This window comes from Schistocerca gregaria, chromosome 2, assembly GCF_023897955.1.
Source record: "Schistocerca gregaria isolate iqSchGreg1 chromosome 2, iqSchGreg1.2, whole genome shotgun sequence".
Taxonomy (NCBI): Eukaryota; Metazoa; Arthropoda; class Insecta; order Orthoptera; family Acrididae; genus Schistocerca; species Schistocerca gregaria.
This window is the reverse complement of record NC_064921.1, coordinates 1,016,449,647-1,016,462,746: the sequence shown is the minus strand read 5'-3', so window position 1 is coordinate 1,016,462,746 and position 13,100 is coordinate 1,016,449,647. Positions and strand designations below refer to the sequence as shown.

At 52.1% G+C, this 13,100-nt stretch overlaps 40 non-coding genes across 40 annotated transcripts; 14 read left to right on the top strand and 26 right to left on the bottom strand.

Moving 5' to 3' along the window:
• Positions 1 to 202: 202 nt before the first annotated feature.
• Positions 203 to 274, top strand: Trnap-ugg (transfer RNA proline (anticodon UGG)). The gene has a single exon. It is a non-coding gene; the product is annotated as a tRNA-Pro (tRNA).
• Positions 275 to 467: 193 nt separating this feature from the next.
• Positions 468 to 540, bottom strand: Trnav-aac (transfer RNA valine (anticodon AAC)). The gene has a single exon. It is a non-coding gene; the product is annotated as a tRNA-Val (tRNA).
• Positions 541 to 698: 158 nt separating this feature from the next.
• Trnav-cac (transfer RNA valine (anticodon CAC)) lies at positions 699 to 771 on the bottom strand. Its single transcript has one exon. It is a non-coding gene; the product is annotated as a tRNA-Val (tRNA).
• A 412-nt stretch (positions 772 to 1,183) lies between these two features.
• Trnap-ugg (transfer RNA proline (anticodon UGG)) lies at positions 1,184 to 1,255 on the top strand. Its single transcript has one exon. It is a non-coding gene; the product is annotated as a tRNA-Pro (tRNA).
• A 193-nt stretch (positions 1,256 to 1,448) lies between these two features.
• On the bottom strand, positions 1,449 to 1,521 carry Trnav-aac (transfer RNA valine (anticodon AAC)). The gene has a single exon. It is a non-coding gene; the product is annotated as a tRNA-Val (tRNA).
• A 158-nt stretch (positions 1,522 to 1,679) lies between these two features.
• Trnav-cac (transfer RNA valine (anticodon CAC)) lies at positions 1,680 to 1,752 on the bottom strand. Its single transcript has one exon. It is a non-coding gene; the product is annotated as a tRNA-Val (tRNA).
• A 412-nt stretch (positions 1,753 to 2,164) lies between these two features.
• On the top strand, positions 2,165 to 2,236 carry Trnap-ugg (transfer RNA proline (anticodon UGG)). The gene has a single exon. It is a non-coding gene; the product is annotated as a tRNA-Pro (tRNA).
• Positions 2,237 to 2,429: 193 nt separating this feature from the next.
• On the bottom strand, positions 2,430 to 2,502 carry Trnav-aac (transfer RNA valine (anticodon AAC)). Its single transcript has one exon. It is a non-coding gene; the product is annotated as a tRNA-Val (tRNA).
• Positions 2,503 to 2,660: 158 nt separating this feature from the next.
• Positions 2,661 to 2,733, bottom strand: Trnav-cac (transfer RNA valine (anticodon CAC)). The gene has a single exon. It is a non-coding gene; the product is annotated as a tRNA-Val (tRNA).
• Positions 2,734 to 3,145: 412 nt separating this feature from the next.
• Positions 3,146 to 3,217, top strand: Trnap-ugg (transfer RNA proline (anticodon UGG)). Its single transcript has one exon. It is a non-coding gene; the product is annotated as a tRNA-Pro (tRNA).
• A 193-nt stretch (positions 3,218 to 3,410) lies between these two features.
• Positions 3,411 to 3,483, bottom strand: Trnav-aac (transfer RNA valine (anticodon AAC)). Its single transcript has one exon. It is a non-coding gene; the product is annotated as a tRNA-Val (tRNA).
• A 158-nt stretch (positions 3,484 to 3,641) lies between these two features.
• Trnav-cac (transfer RNA valine (anticodon CAC)) lies at positions 3,642 to 3,714 on the bottom strand. Its single transcript has one exon. It is a non-coding gene; the product is annotated as a tRNA-Val (tRNA).
• A 412-nt stretch (positions 3,715 to 4,126) lies between these two features.
• Trnap-ugg (transfer RNA proline (anticodon UGG)) lies at positions 4,127 to 4,198 on the top strand. The gene has a single exon. It is a non-coding gene; the product is annotated as a tRNA-Pro (tRNA).
• Positions 4,199 to 4,391: 193 nt separating this feature from the next.
• On the bottom strand, positions 4,392 to 4,464 carry Trnav-aac (transfer RNA valine (anticodon AAC)). Its single transcript has one exon. It is a non-coding gene; the product is annotated as a tRNA-Val (tRNA).
• A 158-nt stretch (positions 4,465 to 4,622) lies between these two features.
• Trnav-cac (transfer RNA valine (anticodon CAC)) lies at positions 4,623 to 4,695 on the bottom strand. Its single transcript has one exon. It is a non-coding gene; the product is annotated as a tRNA-Val (tRNA).
• Positions 4,696 to 5,107: 412 nt separating this feature from the next.
• Positions 5,108 to 5,180, top strand: Trnap-ugg (transfer RNA proline (anticodon UGG)). Its single transcript has one exon. It is a non-coding gene; the product is annotated as a tRNA-Pro (tRNA).
• A 192-nt stretch (positions 5,181 to 5,372) lies between these two features.
• Trnav-aac (transfer RNA valine (anticodon AAC)) lies at positions 5,373 to 5,445 on the bottom strand. The gene has a single exon. It is a non-coding gene; the product is annotated as a tRNA-Val (tRNA).
• A 158-nt stretch (positions 5,446 to 5,603) lies between these two features.
• Trnav-cac (transfer RNA valine (anticodon CAC)) lies at positions 5,604 to 5,676 on the bottom strand. The gene has a single exon. It is a non-coding gene; the product is annotated as a tRNA-Val (tRNA).
• Positions 5,677 to 6,088: 412 nt separating this feature from the next.
• Trnap-ugg (transfer RNA proline (anticodon UGG)) lies at positions 6,089 to 6,160 on the top strand. Its single transcript has one exon. It is a non-coding gene; the product is annotated as a tRNA-Pro (tRNA).
• Positions 6,161 to 6,353: 193 nt separating this feature from the next.
• Trnav-aac (transfer RNA valine (anticodon AAC)) lies at positions 6,354 to 6,426 on the bottom strand. Its single transcript has one exon. It is a non-coding gene; the product is annotated as a tRNA-Val (tRNA).
• Positions 6,427 to 6,584: 158 nt separating this feature from the next.
• Trnav-cac (transfer RNA valine (anticodon CAC)) lies at positions 6,585 to 6,657 on the bottom strand. The gene has a single exon. It is a non-coding gene; the product is annotated as a tRNA-Val (tRNA).
• Positions 6,658 to 7,069: 412 nt separating this feature from the next.
• Positions 7,070 to 7,141, top strand: Trnap-ugg (transfer RNA proline (anticodon UGG)). Its single transcript has one exon. It is a non-coding gene; the product is annotated as a tRNA-Pro (tRNA).
• A 193-nt stretch (positions 7,142 to 7,334) lies between these two features.
• Trnav-aac (transfer RNA valine (anticodon AAC)) lies at positions 7,335 to 7,407 on the bottom strand. The gene has a single exon. It is a non-coding gene; the product is annotated as a tRNA-Val (tRNA).
• A 158-nt stretch (positions 7,408 to 7,565) lies between these two features.
• Positions 7,566 to 7,638, bottom strand: Trnav-cac (transfer RNA valine (anticodon CAC)). Its single transcript has one exon. It is a non-coding gene; the product is annotated as a tRNA-Val (tRNA).
• Positions 7,639 to 8,050: 412 nt separating this feature from the next.
• Positions 8,051 to 8,122, top strand: Trnap-ugg (transfer RNA proline (anticodon UGG)). Its single transcript has one exon. It is a non-coding gene; the product is annotated as a tRNA-Pro (tRNA).
• A 193-nt stretch (positions 8,123 to 8,315) lies between these two features.
• Positions 8,316 to 8,388, bottom strand: Trnav-aac (transfer RNA valine (anticodon AAC)). The gene has a single exon. It is a non-coding gene; the product is annotated as a tRNA-Val (tRNA).
• Positions 8,389 to 8,546: 158 nt separating this feature from the next.
• Trnav-cac (transfer RNA valine (anticodon CAC)) lies at positions 8,547 to 8,619 on the bottom strand. Its single transcript has one exon. It is a non-coding gene; the product is annotated as a tRNA-Val (tRNA).
• Positions 8,620 to 9,031: 412 nt separating this feature from the next.
• Positions 9,032 to 9,103, top strand: Trnap-ugg (transfer RNA proline (anticodon UGG)). The gene has a single exon. It is a non-coding gene; the product is annotated as a tRNA-Pro (tRNA).
• Positions 9,104 to 9,296: 193 nt separating this feature from the next.
• Positions 9,297 to 9,369, bottom strand: Trnav-aac (transfer RNA valine (anticodon AAC)). The gene has a single exon. It is a non-coding gene; the product is annotated as a tRNA-Val (tRNA).
• Positions 9,370 to 9,527: 158 nt separating this feature from the next.
• On the bottom strand, positions 9,528 to 9,600 carry Trnav-cac (transfer RNA valine (anticodon CAC)). Its single transcript has one exon. It is a non-coding gene; the product is annotated as a tRNA-Val (tRNA).
• Positions 9,601 to 10,012: 412 nt separating this feature from the next.
• Positions 10,013 to 10,084, top strand: Trnap-ugg (transfer RNA proline (anticodon UGG)). The gene has a single exon. It is a non-coding gene; the product is annotated as a tRNA-Pro (tRNA).
• A 193-nt stretch (positions 10,085 to 10,277) lies between these two features.
• Positions 10,278 to 10,350, bottom strand: Trnav-aac (transfer RNA valine (anticodon AAC)). The gene has a single exon. It is a non-coding gene; the product is annotated as a tRNA-Val (tRNA).
• Positions 10,351 to 10,508: 158 nt separating this feature from the next.
• Trnav-cac (transfer RNA valine (anticodon CAC)) lies at positions 10,509 to 10,581 on the bottom strand. Its single transcript has one exon. It is a non-coding gene; the product is annotated as a tRNA-Val (tRNA).
• Positions 10,582 to 10,993: 412 nt separating this feature from the next.
• On the top strand, positions 10,994 to 11,065 carry Trnap-ugg (transfer RNA proline (anticodon UGG)). The gene has a single exon. It is a non-coding gene; the product is annotated as a tRNA-Pro (tRNA).
• A 193-nt stretch (positions 11,066 to 11,258) lies between these two features.
• Positions 11,259 to 11,331, bottom strand: Trnav-aac (transfer RNA valine (anticodon AAC)). Its single transcript has one exon. It is a non-coding gene; the product is annotated as a tRNA-Val (tRNA).
• Positions 11,332 to 11,489: 158 nt separating this feature from the next.
• On the bottom strand, positions 11,490 to 11,562 carry Trnav-cac (transfer RNA valine (anticodon CAC)). The gene has a single exon. It is a non-coding gene; the product is annotated as a tRNA-Val (tRNA).
• Positions 11,563 to 11,974: 412 nt separating this feature from the next.
• Positions 11,975 to 12,047, top strand: Trnap-ugg (transfer RNA proline (anticodon UGG)). Its single transcript has one exon. It is a non-coding gene; the product is annotated as a tRNA-Pro (tRNA).
• Positions 12,048 to 12,239: 192 nt separating this feature from the next.
• On the bottom strand, positions 12,240 to 12,312 carry Trnav-aac (transfer RNA valine (anticodon AAC)). Its single transcript has one exon. It is a non-coding gene; the product is annotated as a tRNA-Val (tRNA).
• Positions 12,313 to 12,470: 158 nt separating this feature from the next.
• Trnav-cac (transfer RNA valine (anticodon CAC)) lies at positions 12,471 to 12,543 on the bottom strand. Its single transcript has one exon. It is a non-coding gene; the product is annotated as a tRNA-Val (tRNA).
• Positions 12,544 to 12,955: 412 nt separating this feature from the next.
• Trnap-ugg (transfer RNA proline (anticodon UGG)) lies at positions 12,956 to 13,027 on the top strand. Its single transcript has one exon. It is a non-coding gene; the product is annotated as a tRNA-Pro (tRNA).
• The last annotated feature ends 73 nt before the right edge of the window (positions 13,028 to 13,100 follow it).

The window sequence follows — 13,100 nt, the reverse complement described above, 5'->3', positions numbered from 1 at the left end:
CAAAAGCAATCACTTTCTTAGCAGCAGGGAGTGCGAGCCCAGCGGCAGCTCTACATGAAGGTACCAATAGCCCAGGAAGGCCGCCGACCGCGGGAATTCGCGCCGCCCCCATCCCGCCAGCCTACACGAGACTTTCCAGAGCACCCTGGACCACATCGAGGGACCCAGTGCACTGAAATAATAGTCATCTGCCACGTCAGATGGCTCGTTGGTCTAGGGGTATGATTCCTGCTTTGGGTGCAGGAGGTCCCGGGTTCAAATCCCGGACGAGCCCTAGCGTTTTGTGCAAACTGGTCGCACGTGAGTGGCTGAGTCGACGCAAAATGCTCGGCGTCAGTATCAAATGAATTTCATATTTGATGTGAGCAATTGACACTGATCTGACGTGTGAAGGCGATTACGAAGGTTTTTGGGTACAGATGGTAGCAGATGCATGTTAGTATGTCTTGTTTTTAATGATAAAATAGTGTTTCCGCCCGGGATCGACACGGGGACCTTCTGCGTGTTAGGCAGACGTGATAACCGCTACACCACGGAAACTACTTGTGTGCGCCTTACATTAGAGACAACTCGTGCTGGTGTTGTCATCGTTACTAAGAAATTAAATAAATGCGCTACTTGCAGAACAAAGGTACATGCAGAAGATCCTCACATGTCGTGGCTCACTGGAGTACAATACGACATAGGCAGGAAAATACTGTTCCCGCCCGGGATCGAACCGGGGACCTTCTGCGTGTGAAGCAGACGTGATAACCGCTACACTACGGAAACTGCGAACGGGAGGAGTCCATCTCCGTTCACTCGCAATTACCTCAGCCTCTCTCCCGTCCGTGAATGCACACGCGACAGTTCTTTTGACAGCCTGGAAACCATCACAGCCAAGGGCTCAAGAAGTCTTCGGGGTGCTCGAGAAGGTGTCTGCCGTAGCACCCCTAACGAAATAGCGGCGTTTCCCGCAGTCGTGATTGCAAATCATAGCAGCAAAAGCAATCACTTTCTTAGCAGCAGGGAGTGCGAGCCCAGCGGCAGCTCTACATGAAGGTACCAATAGCCCAGGAAGGCCGCCGACCGCGGGAATTCGCGCCGCCCCCATCCCGCCAGCCTACACGAGACTTTCCAGAGCACCCTGGACCACATCGAGGGACCCAGTGCACTGAAATAATAGTCATTTGCCACGTCAGATGGCTCGTTGGTCTAGGGGTATGGTTCCTGCTTTGGGTGCAGGAGGTCCCGGGTTCAAATCCCGGATGAGCCCTAGCGTTTTGTGCAAACTGGTCGCACGTGAGTGGCTGAGTCGACGCAAAATGCTCGGCGTCAGTATCAAATGAAATTCATATTTGATGTGAGCAATTGACACTGATCTGACGTGTGAAGGCGATTACGAAGGTTTTTGGGTACAGATGGTAGCAGATGCATGTTAGTATGTCTTGTTTTTAATGATAAAAAAGTGTTTCCGCCCGGGATCGACACGGGGACCTTCTGCGTGTTAGGCAGACGTGATAACCGCTACACCACGGAAACTACTTGTGTGCGCCTTACATTAGAGACAACTCGTGCTGGTGTTGTCATCGTTACTAAGAAATTAAATAAATGCGCTACTTGCAGAACAAAGGTACATGCAGAAGATCCTCACATGTCGTGGCTCACTGGAGTACAATACGACATAGGCAGGAAAATACTGTTCCCGCCCGGGATCGAACCGGGGACCTTCTGCGTGTGAAGCAGACGTGATAACCGCTACACTACGGAAACTGCGAACGGGAGGAGTCCATCTCCGTTCACTCGCAATTACCTCAGCCTCTCTCCCGTCCGTGAATGCACACGCGACAGTTCTTTTGACAGACTGGAAACCATCACAGCCAAGGGCTCAAGAAGTCTTCGGGGTGCTCGAGAAGGTGTCTGCCGTAGCACCCCTAACGAAATAGCGGCGTTTCCCGCAGTCGTGATTGCAAATCATAGCAGCAAAAGCAATCACTTTCTTAGCAGCAGGGAGTGCGAGCCCAGCGGCAGCTCTACATGAAGGTACCAATAGCCCAGGAAGGCCGCCGACCGCGGGAATTCGCGCCGCCCCCATCCCGCCAGCCTACACGAGACTTTCCAGAGCACCCTGGACCACATCGAGGGACCCAGTGCACTGAAATAATAGTCATCTGCCACGTCAGATGGCTCGTTGGTCTAGGGGTATGATTCCTGCTTTGGGTGCAGGAGGTCCCGGGTTCAAATCCCGGATGAGCCCTTGCGTTTTGTGCAAACTGGTCGCACGTGAGTGGCTGAGTCGACGCAAAATGCTCGGCGTCAGTATCAAATGAAATTCATATTTGATGTGAGCAATTGACACTGATCTGACGTGTGAAGGCGATTACGAAGGTTTTTGGGTACAGATGGTAGCAGATGCATGTTAGTATGTCTTGTTTTTAATGATAAAAAAGTGTTTCCGCCCGGGATCGACACGGGGACCTTCTGCGTGTTAGGCAGACGTGATAACCGCTACACCACGGAAACTACTTGTGTGCGCCTTACATTAGAGACAACTCGTGCTGGTGTTGTCATCGTTACTAAGAAATTAAATAAATGCGCTACTTGCAGAACAAAGGTACATGCAGAAGATCCTCACATGTCGTGGCTCACTGGAGTACAATACGACATAGGCAGGAAAATACTGTTCCCGCCCGGGATCGAACCGGGGACCTTCTGCGTGTGAAGCAGACGTGATAACCGCTACACTACGGAAACTGCGAACGGGAGGAGTCCATCTCCGTTCACTCGCAATTACCTCAGCCTCTCTCCCGTCCGTGAATGCACACGCGACAGTTCTTTTGACAGACTGGAAACCATCACAGCCAAGGGCTCAAGAAGTCTTCGGGGTGCTCGAGAAGGTGTCTGCCGTAGCACCCCTAACGAAATAGCGGCGTTTCCCGCAGTCGTGATTGCAAATCATAGCAGCAAAAGCAATCACTTTCTTAGCAGCAGGGAGTGCGAGCCCAGCGGCAGCTCTACATGAAGGTACCAATAGCCCAGGAAGGCCGCCGACCGCGGGAATTCGCGCCGCCCCCATCCCGCCAGCCTACACGAGACTTTCCAGAGCACCCTGGACCACATCGAGGGACCCAGTGCACTGAAATAATAGTCATTTGCCACGTCAGATGGCTCGTTGGTCTAGGGGTATGGTTCCTGCTTTGGGTGCAGGAGGTCCCGGGTTCAAATCCCGGATGAGCCCTAGCGTTTTGTGCAAACTGGTCGCACGTGAGTGGCTGAGTCGACGCAAAATGCTCGGCGTCAGTATCAAATGAAATTCATATTTGATGTGAGCAATTGACACTGATCTGACGTGTGAAGGCGATTACGAAGGTTTTTGGGTACAGATGGTAGCAGATGCATGTTAGTATGTCTTGTTTTTAATGATAAAAAAGTGTTTCCGCCCGGGATCGACACGGGGACCTTCTGCGTGTTAGGCAGACGTGATAACCGCTACACCACGGAAACTACTTGTGTGCGCCTTACATTAGAGACAACTCGTGCTGGTGTTGTCATCGTTACTAAGAAATTAAATAAATGCGCTACTTGCAGAACAAAGGTACATGCAGAAGATCCTCACATGTCGTGGCTCACTGGAGTACAATACGACATAGGCAGGAAAATACTGTTCCCGCCCGGGATCGAACCGGGGACCTTCTGCGTGTGAAGCAGACGTGATAACCGCTACACTACGGAAACTGCGAACGGGAGGAGTCCATCTCCGTTCACTCGCAATTACCTCAGCCTCTCTCCCGTCCGTGAATGCACACGCGACAGTTCTTTTGACAGACTGGAAACCATCACAGCCAAGGGCTCAAGAAGTCTTCGGGGTGCTCGAGAAGGTGTCTGCCGTAGCACCCCTAACGAAATAGCGGCGTTTCCCGCAGTCGTGATTGCAAATCATAGCAGCAAAAGCAATCACTTTCTTAGCAGCAGGGAGTGCGAGCCCAGCGGCAGCTCTACATGAAGGTACCAATAGCCCAGGAAGGCCGCCGACCGCGGGAATTCGCGCCGCCCCCATCCCGCCAGCCTACACGAGACTTTCCAGAGCACCCTGGACCACATCGAGGGACCCAGTGCACTGAAATAATAGTCATCTGCCACGTCAGATGGCTCGTTGGTCTAGGGGTATGATTCCTGCTTTGGGTGCAGGAGGTCCCGGGTTCAAATCCCGGATGAGCCCTTGCGTTTTGTGCAAACTGGTCGCACGTGAGTGGCTGAGTCGACGCAAAATGCTCGGCGTCAGTATCAAATGAAATTCATATTTGATGTGAGCAATTGACACTGATCTGACGTGTGAAGGCGATTACGAAGGTTTTTGGGTACAGATGGTAGCAGATGCATGTTAGTATGTCTTGTTTTTAATGATAAAAAAGTGTTTCCGCCCGGGATCGACACGGGGACCTTCTGCGTGTTAGGCAGACGTGATAACCGCTACACCACGGAAACTACTTGTGTGCGCCTTACATTAGAGACAACTCGTGCTGGTGTTGTCATCGTTACTAAGAAATTAAATAAATGCGCTACTTGCAGAACAAAGGTACATGCAGAAGATCCTCACATGTCGTGGCTCACTGGAGTACAATACGACATAGGCAGGAAAATACTGTTCCCGCCCGGGATCGAACCGGGGACCTTCTGCGTGTGAAGCAGACGTGATAACCGCTACACTACGGAAACTGCGAACGGGAGGAGTCCATCTCCGTTCACTCGCAATTACCTCAGCCTCTCTCCCGTCCGTGAATGCACACGCGACAGTTCTTTTGACAGACTGGAAACCATCACAGCCAAGGGCTCAAGAAGTCTTCGGGGTGCTCGAGAAGGTGTCTGCCGTAGCACCCCTAACGAAATAGCGGCGTTTCCCGCAGTCGTGATTGCAAATCATAGCAGCAAAAGCAATCACTTTCTTAGCAGCAGGGAGTGCGAGCCCAGCGGCAGCTCTACATGAAGGTACCAATAGCCCAGGAAGGCCGCCGACCGCGGGAATTCGCGCCGCCCCCATCCCGCCAGCCTACACGAGACTTTCCAGAGCACCCTGGACCACATCGAGGGACCCAGTGCACTGAAATAATAGTCGTCTGCCACGTCAGATGGCTCGTTGGTCTAGGGGTATGATTCCTGCTTTGGGTGCAGGAGGTCCCGGGTTCAAATCCCGGACGAGCACTAGCGTTTTGTGCAAACTGGTCGCACGTGAGTGGCTGAGTCGACGCAAAATGCTCGGCGTCAGTATCAAATGAATTTCATATTTGATGTGAGCAATTGACACTGATCTGACGTGTGAAGGCGATTACGAAGGTTTTTGGGTACAGATGGTAGCAGATGCATGTTAGTATGTCTTGTTTTTAATGATAAAATAGTGTTTCCGCCCGGGATCGACACGGGGACCTTCTGCGTGTTAGGCAGACGTGATAACCGCTACACCACGGAAACTACTTGTGTGCGCCTTACATTAGAGACAACTCGTGCTGGTGTTGTCATCGTTACTAAGAAATTAAATAAATGCGCTACTTGCAGAACAAAGGTACATGCAGAAGATCCTCACATGTCGTGGCTCACTGGAGTACAATACGACATAGGCAGGAAAATACTGTTCCCGCCCGGGATCGAACCGGGGACCTTCTGCGTGTGAAGCAGACGTGATAACCGCTACACTACGGAAACTGCGAACGGGAGGAGTCCATCTCCGTTCACTCGCAATTACCTCAGCCTCTCTCCCGTCCGTGAATGCACACGCGACAGTTCTTTTGACAGCCTGGAAACCATCACAGCCAAGGGCTCAAGAAGTCTTCGGGGTGCTCGAGAAGGTGTCTGCCGTAGCACCCCTAACGAAATAGCGGCGTTTCCCGCAGTCGTGATTGCAAATCATAGCAGCAAAAGCAATCACTTTCTTAGCAGCAGGGAGTGCGAGCCCAGCGGCAGCTCTACATGAAGGTACCAATAGCCCAGGAAGGCCGCCGACCGCGGGAATTCGCGCCGCCCCCATCCCGCCAGCCTACACGAGACTTTCCAGAGCACCCTGGACCACATCGAGGGACCCAGTGCACTGAAATAATAGTCATCTGCCACGTCAGATGGCTCGTTAGTCTAGGGGTATGATTCCTGCTTTGGGTGCAGGAGGTCCCGGGTTCAAATCCCGGACGAGCCCTAGCGTTTTGTGCAAACTGGTCGCACGTGAGTGGCTGAGTCGACGCAAAATGCTCGGCGTCAGTATCAAATGAATTTCATATTTGATGTGAGCAATTGACACTGATCTGACGTGTGAAGGCGATTACGAAGGTTTTTGGGTACAGATGGTAGCAGATGCATGTTAGTATGTCTTGTTTTTAATGATAAAATAGTGTTTCCGCCCGGGATCGACACGGGGACCTTCTGCGTGTTAGGCAGACGTGATAACCGCTACACCACGGAAACTACTTGTGTGCGCCTTACATTAGAGACAACTCGTGCTGGTGTTGTCATCGTTACTAAGAAATTAAATAAATGCGCTACTTGCAGAACAAAGGTACATGCAGAAGATCCTCACATGTCGTGGCTCACTGGAGTACAATACGACATAGGCAGGAAAATACTGTTCCCGCCCGGGATCGAACCGGGGACCTTCTGCGTGTGAAGCAGACGTGATAACCGCTACACTACGGAAACTGCGAACGGGAGGAGTCCATCTCCGTTCACTCGCAATTACCTCAGCCTCTCTCCCGTCCGTGAATGCACACGCGACAGTTCTTTTGACAGCCTGGAAACCATCACAGCCAAGGGCTCAAGAAGTCTTCGGGGTGCTCGAGAAGGTGTCTGCCGTAGCACCCCTAACGAAATAGCGGCGTTTCCCGCAGTCGTGATTGCAAATCATAGCAGCAAAAGCAATCACTTTCTTAGCAGCAGGGAGTGCGAGCCCAGCGGCAGCTCTACATGAAGGTACCAATAGCCCAGGAAGGCCGCCGACCGCGGGAATTCGCGCCGCCCCCATCCCGCCAGCCTACACGAGACTTTCCAGAGCACCCTGGACCACATCGAGGGACCCAGTGCACTGAAATAATAGTCATTTGCCACGTCAGATGGCTCGTTGGTCTAGGGGTATGGTTCCTGCTTTGGGTGCAGGAGGTCCCGGGTTCAAATCCCGGATGAGCCCTAGCGTTTTGTGCAAACTGGTCGCACGTGAGTGGCTGAGTCGACGCAAAATGCTCGGCGTCAGTATCAAATGAAATTCATATTTGATGTGAGCAATTGACACTGATCTGACGTGTGAAGGCGATTACGAAGGTTTTTGGGTACAGATGGTAGCAGATGCATGTTAGTATGTCTTGTTTTTAATGATAAAAAAGTGTTTCCGCCCGGGATCGACACGGGGACCTTCTGCGTGTTAGGCAGACGTGATAACCGCTACACCACGGAAACTACTTGTGTGCGCCTTACATTAGAGACAACTCGTGCTGGTGTTGTCATCGTTACTAAGAAATTAAATAAATGCGCTACTTGCAGAACAAAGGTACATGCAGAAGATCCTCACATGTCGTGGCTCACTGGAGTACAATACGACATAGGCAGGAAAATACTGTTCCCGCCCGGGATCGAACCGGGGACCTTCTGCGTGTGAAGCAGACGTGATAACCGCTACACTACGGAAACTGCGAACGGGAGGAGTCCATCTCCGTTCACTCGCAATTACCTCAGCCTCTCTCCCGTCCGTGAATGCACACGCGACAGTTCTTTTGACAGACTGGAAACCATCACAGCCAAGGGCTCAAGAAGTCTTCGGGGTGCTCGAGAAGGTGTCTGCCGTAGCACCCCTAACGAAATAGCGGCGTTTCCCGCAGTCGTGATTGCAAATCATAGCAGCAAAAGCAATCACTTTCTTAGCAGCAGGGAGTGCGAGCCCAGCGGCAGCTCTACATGAAGGTACCAATAGCCCAGGAAGGCCGCCGACCGCGGGAATTCGCGCCGCCCCCATCCCGCCAGCCTACACGAGACTTTCCAGAGCACCCTGGACCACATCGAGGGACCCAGTGCACTGAAATAATAGTCATCTGCCACGTCAGATGGCTCGTTGGTCTAGGGGTATGATTCCTGCTTTGGGTGCAGGAGGTCCCGGGTTCAAATCCCGGATGAGCCCTTGCGTTTTGTGCAAACTGGTCGCACGTGAGTGGCTGAGTCGACGCAAAATGCTCGGCGTCAGTATCAAATGAAATTCATATTTGATGTGAGCAATTGACACTGATCTGACGTGTGAAGGCGATTACGAAGGTTTTTGGGTACAGATGGTAGCAGATGCATGTTAGTATGTCTTGTTTTTAATGATAAAAAAGTGTTTCCGCCCGGGATCGACACGGGGACCTTCTGCGTGTTAGGCAGACGTGATAACCGCTACACCACGGAAACTACTTGTGTGCGCCTTACATTAGAGACAACTCGTGCTGGTGTTGTCATCGTTACTAAGAAATTAAATAAATGCGCTACTTGCAGAACAAAGGTACATGCAGAAGATCCTCACATGTCGTGGCTCACTGGAGTACAATACGACATAGGCAGGAAAATACTGTTCCCGCCCGGGATCGAACCGGGGACCTTCTGCGTGTGAAGCAGACGTGATAACCGCTACACTACGGAAACTGCGAACGGGAGGAGTCCATCTCCGTTCACTCGCAATTACCTCAGCCTCTCTCCCGTCCGTGAATGCACACGCGACAGTTCTTTTGACAGCCTGGAAACCATCACAGCCAAGGGCTCAAGAAGTCTTCGGGGTGCTCGAGAAGGTGTCTGCCGTAGCACCCCTAACGAAATAGCGGCGTTTCCCGCAGTCGTGATTGCAAATCATAGCAGCAAAAGCAATCACTTTCTTAGCAGCAGGGAGTGCGAGCCCAGCGGCAGCTCTACATGAAGGTACCAATAGCCCAGGAAGGCCGCCGACCGCGGGAATTCGCGCCGCCCCCATCCCGCCAGCCTACACGAGACTTTCCAGAGCACCCTGGACCACATCGAGGGACCCAGTGCACTGAAATAATAGTCATTTGCCACGTCAGATGGCTCGTTGGTCTAGGGGTATGATTCCTGCATTGGGTGCAGGAGGTCCCGGGTTCAAATCCCGGATGAGCCCTAGCGTTTTGTGCAAACTGGTCGCACGTGAGTGGCTGAGTCGACGCAAAATGCTCGGCGTCAGTATCAAATGAAATTCATATTTGATGTGAGCAATTGACACTGATCTGACGTGTGAAGGCGATTACGAAGGTTTTTGGGTACAGATGGTAGCAGATGCATGTTAGTATGTCTTGTTTTTAATGATAAAAAAGTGTTTCCGCCCGGGATCGACACGGGGACCTTCTGCGTGTTAGGCAGACGTGATAACCGCTACACCACGGAAACTACTTGTGTGCGCCTTACATTAGAGACAACTCGTGCTGGTGTTGTCATCGTTACTAAGAAATTAAATAAATGCGCTACTTGCAGAACAAAGGTACATGCAGAAGATCCTCACATGTCGTGGCTCACTGGAGTACAATACGACATAGGCAGGAAAATACTGTTCCCGCCCGGGATCGAACCGGGGACCTTCTGCGTGTGAAGCAGACGTGATAACCGCTACACTACGGAAACTGCGAACGGGAGGAGTCCATCTCCGTTCACTCGCAATTACCTCAGCCTCTCTCCCGTCCGTGAATGCACACGCGACAGTTCTTTTGACAGACTGGAAACCATCACAGCCAAGGGCTCAAGAAGTCTTCGGGGTGCTCGAGAAGGTGTCTGCCGTAGCACCCCTAACGAAATAGCGGCGTTTCCCGCAGTCGTGATTGCAAATCATAGCAGCAAAAGCAATCACTTTCTTAGCAGCAGGGAGTGCGAGCCCAGCGGCAGCTCTACATGAAGGTACCAATAGCCCAGGAAGGCCGCCGACCGCGGGAATTCGCGCCGCCCCCATCCCGCCAGCCTACACGAGACTTTCCAGAGCACCCTGGACCACATCGAGGGACCCAGTGCACTGAAATAATAGTCATCTGCCACGTCAGATGGCTCGTTGGTCTAGGGGTATGATTCCTGCTTTGGGTGCAGGAGGTCCCGGGTTCAAATCCCGGATGAGCCCTTGCGTTTTGTGCAAACTGGTAGCACGTGAGTGGCTGAGTCGACGCAAAATGCTCGGCGTCAGTATCAAATGAAATTCATATTTGATGTGAGCAATTGACACTGATCTGACGTGTGAAGGCGATTACGAAGGTTTTTGGGTACAGATGGTAGCAGATGCATGTTAGTATGTCTTGTTTTTAATGATAAAAAAGTGTTTCCGCCCGGGATCGACACGGGGACCTTCTGCGTGTTAGGCAGACGTGATAACCGCTACACCACGGAAACTACTTGTGTGCGCCTTACATTAGAGACAACTCGTGCTGGTGTTGTCATCGTTACTAAGAAATTAAATAAATGCGCTACTTGCAGAACAAAGGTACATGCAGAAGATCCTCACATGTCGTGGCTCACTGGAGTACAATACGACATAGGCAGGAAAATACTGTTCCCGCCCGGGATCGAACCGGGGACCTTCTGCGTGTGAAGCAGACGTGATAACCGCTACACTACGGAAACTGCGAACGGGAGGAGTCCATCTCCGTTCACTCGCAATTACCTCAGCCTCTCTCCCGTCCGTGAATGCACACGCGACAGTTCTTTTGACAGCCTGGAAACCATCACAGCCAAGGGCTCAAGAAGTCTTCGGGGTGCTCGAGAAGGTGTCTGCCGTAGCACCCCTAACGAAATAGCGGCGTTTCCCGCAGTCGTGATTGCAAATCATAGCAGCAAAAGCAATCACTTTCTTAGCAGCAGGGAGTGCGAGCCCAGCGGCAGCTCTACATGAAGGTACCAATAGCCCAGGAAGGCCGCCGACCGCGGGAATTCGCGCCGCCCCCATCCCGCCAGCCTACACGAGACTTTCCAGAGCACCCTGGACCACATCGAGGGACCCAGTGCACTGAAATAATAGTCGTCTGCCACGTCAGATGGCTCGTTGGTCTAGGGGTATGATTCCTGCTTTGGGTGCAGGAGGTCCCGGGTTCAAATCCCGGACGAGCCCTAGCGTTTTGTGCAAACTGGTCGCACGTGAGTGGCTGAGTCGACGCAAAATGCTCGGCGTCAGTATCAAATGAATTTCATATTTGATGTGAGCAATTGACACTGATCTGACGTGTGAAGGCGATTACGAAGGTTTTTGGGTACAGATGGTAGCAGATGCATGTTAGTATGTCTTGTTTTTAATGATAAAAAAGTGTTTCCGCCCGGGATCGACACGGGGACCTTCTGCGTGTTAGGCAGACGTGATAACCGCTACACCACGGAAACTACTTGTGTGCGCCTTACATTAGAGACAACTCGTGCTGGTGTTGTCATCGTTACTAAGAAATTAAATAAATGCGCTACTTGCAGAACAAAGGTACATGCAGAAGATCCTCACATGTCGTGGCTCACTGGAGTACAATACGACATAGGCAGGAAAATACTGTTCCCGCCCGGGATCGAACCGGGGACCTTCTGCGTGTGAAGCAGACGTGATAACCGCTACACTACGGAAACTGCGAACGGGAGGAGTCCATCTCCGTTCACTCGCAATTACCTCAGCCTCTCTCCCGTCCGTGAATGCACACGCGACAGTTCTTTTGACAGCCTGGAAACCATCACAGCCAAGGGCTCAAGAAGTCTTCGGGGTGCTCGAGAAGGTGTCTGCCGTAGCACCCCTAACGAAATAGCGGCGTTTCCCGCAGTCGTGATTGCAAATCATAGCAGCAAAAGCAATCACTTTCTTAGCAGCAGGGAGTGCGAGCCCAGCGGCAGCTCTACATGAAGGTACCAATAGCCCAGGAAGGCCGCCGACCGCGGGAATTCGCGCCGCCCCCATCCCGCCAGCCTACACGAGACTTTCCAGAGCACCCTGGACCACATCGAGGGACCCAGTGCACTGAAATAATAGTCATCTGCCACGTCAGATGGCTCGTTGGTCTAGGGGTATGATTCCTGCTTTGGGTGCAGGAGGTCCCGGGTTCAAATCCCGGACGAGCACTAGCGTTTTGTGCAAACTGGTCGCACGTGAGTGGCTGAGTCGACGCAAAATGCTCGGCGTCAGTATCAAATGAATTTCATATTTGATGTGAGCAATTGACACTGATCTGACGTGTGAAGGCGATTACGAAGGTTTTTGGGTACAGATGGTAGCAGATGCATGTTAGTATGTCTTGTTTTTAATGATAAAAAAGTGTTTCCGCCCGGGATCGACACGGGGACCTTCTGCGTGTTAGGCAGACGTGATAACCGCTACACCACGGAAACTACTTGTGTGCGCCTTACATTAGAGACAACTCGTGCTGGTGTTGTCATCGTTACTAAGAAATTAAATAAATGCGCTACTTGCAGAACAAAGGTACATGCAGAAGATCCTCACATGTCGTGGCTCACTGGAGTACAATACGACATAGGCAGGAAAATACTGTTCCCGCCCGGGATCGAACCGGGGACCTTCTACGTGTGAAGCAGACGTGATAACCGCTACACTACGGAAACTGCGAACGGGAGGAGTCCATCTCCGTTCACTCGCAATTACCTCAGCCTCTCTCCCGTCCGTGAATGCACACGCGACAGTTCTTTTGACAGCCTGGAAACCATCACAGCCAAGGGCTCAAGAAGTCTTCGGGGTGCTCGAGAAGGTGTCTGCCGTAGCACCCCTAACGAAATAGCGGCGTTTCCCGCAGTCGTGATTGCAAATCATAGCAGCAAAAGCAATCACTTTCTTAGCAGCAGGGAGTGCGAGCCCAGCGGCAGCTCTACATGAAGGTACCAATAGCCCAGGAAGGCCGCCGACCGCGGGAATTCGCGCCGCCCCCATCCCGCCAGCCTACACGAGACTTTCCAGAGCACCCTGGACCACATCGAGGGACCCAGTGCACTGAAATAATAGTCATCTGCCACGTCAGATGGCTCGTTGGTCTAGGGGTATGATTCCTGCTTTGGGTGCAGGAGGTCCCGGGTTCAAATCCCGGACGAGCCCTAGCGTTTTGTGCAAACTGGTCGCACGTGAGTGGCTGAGTCGACGCAAAATGCTCGGCGTCAGTATCAAATGA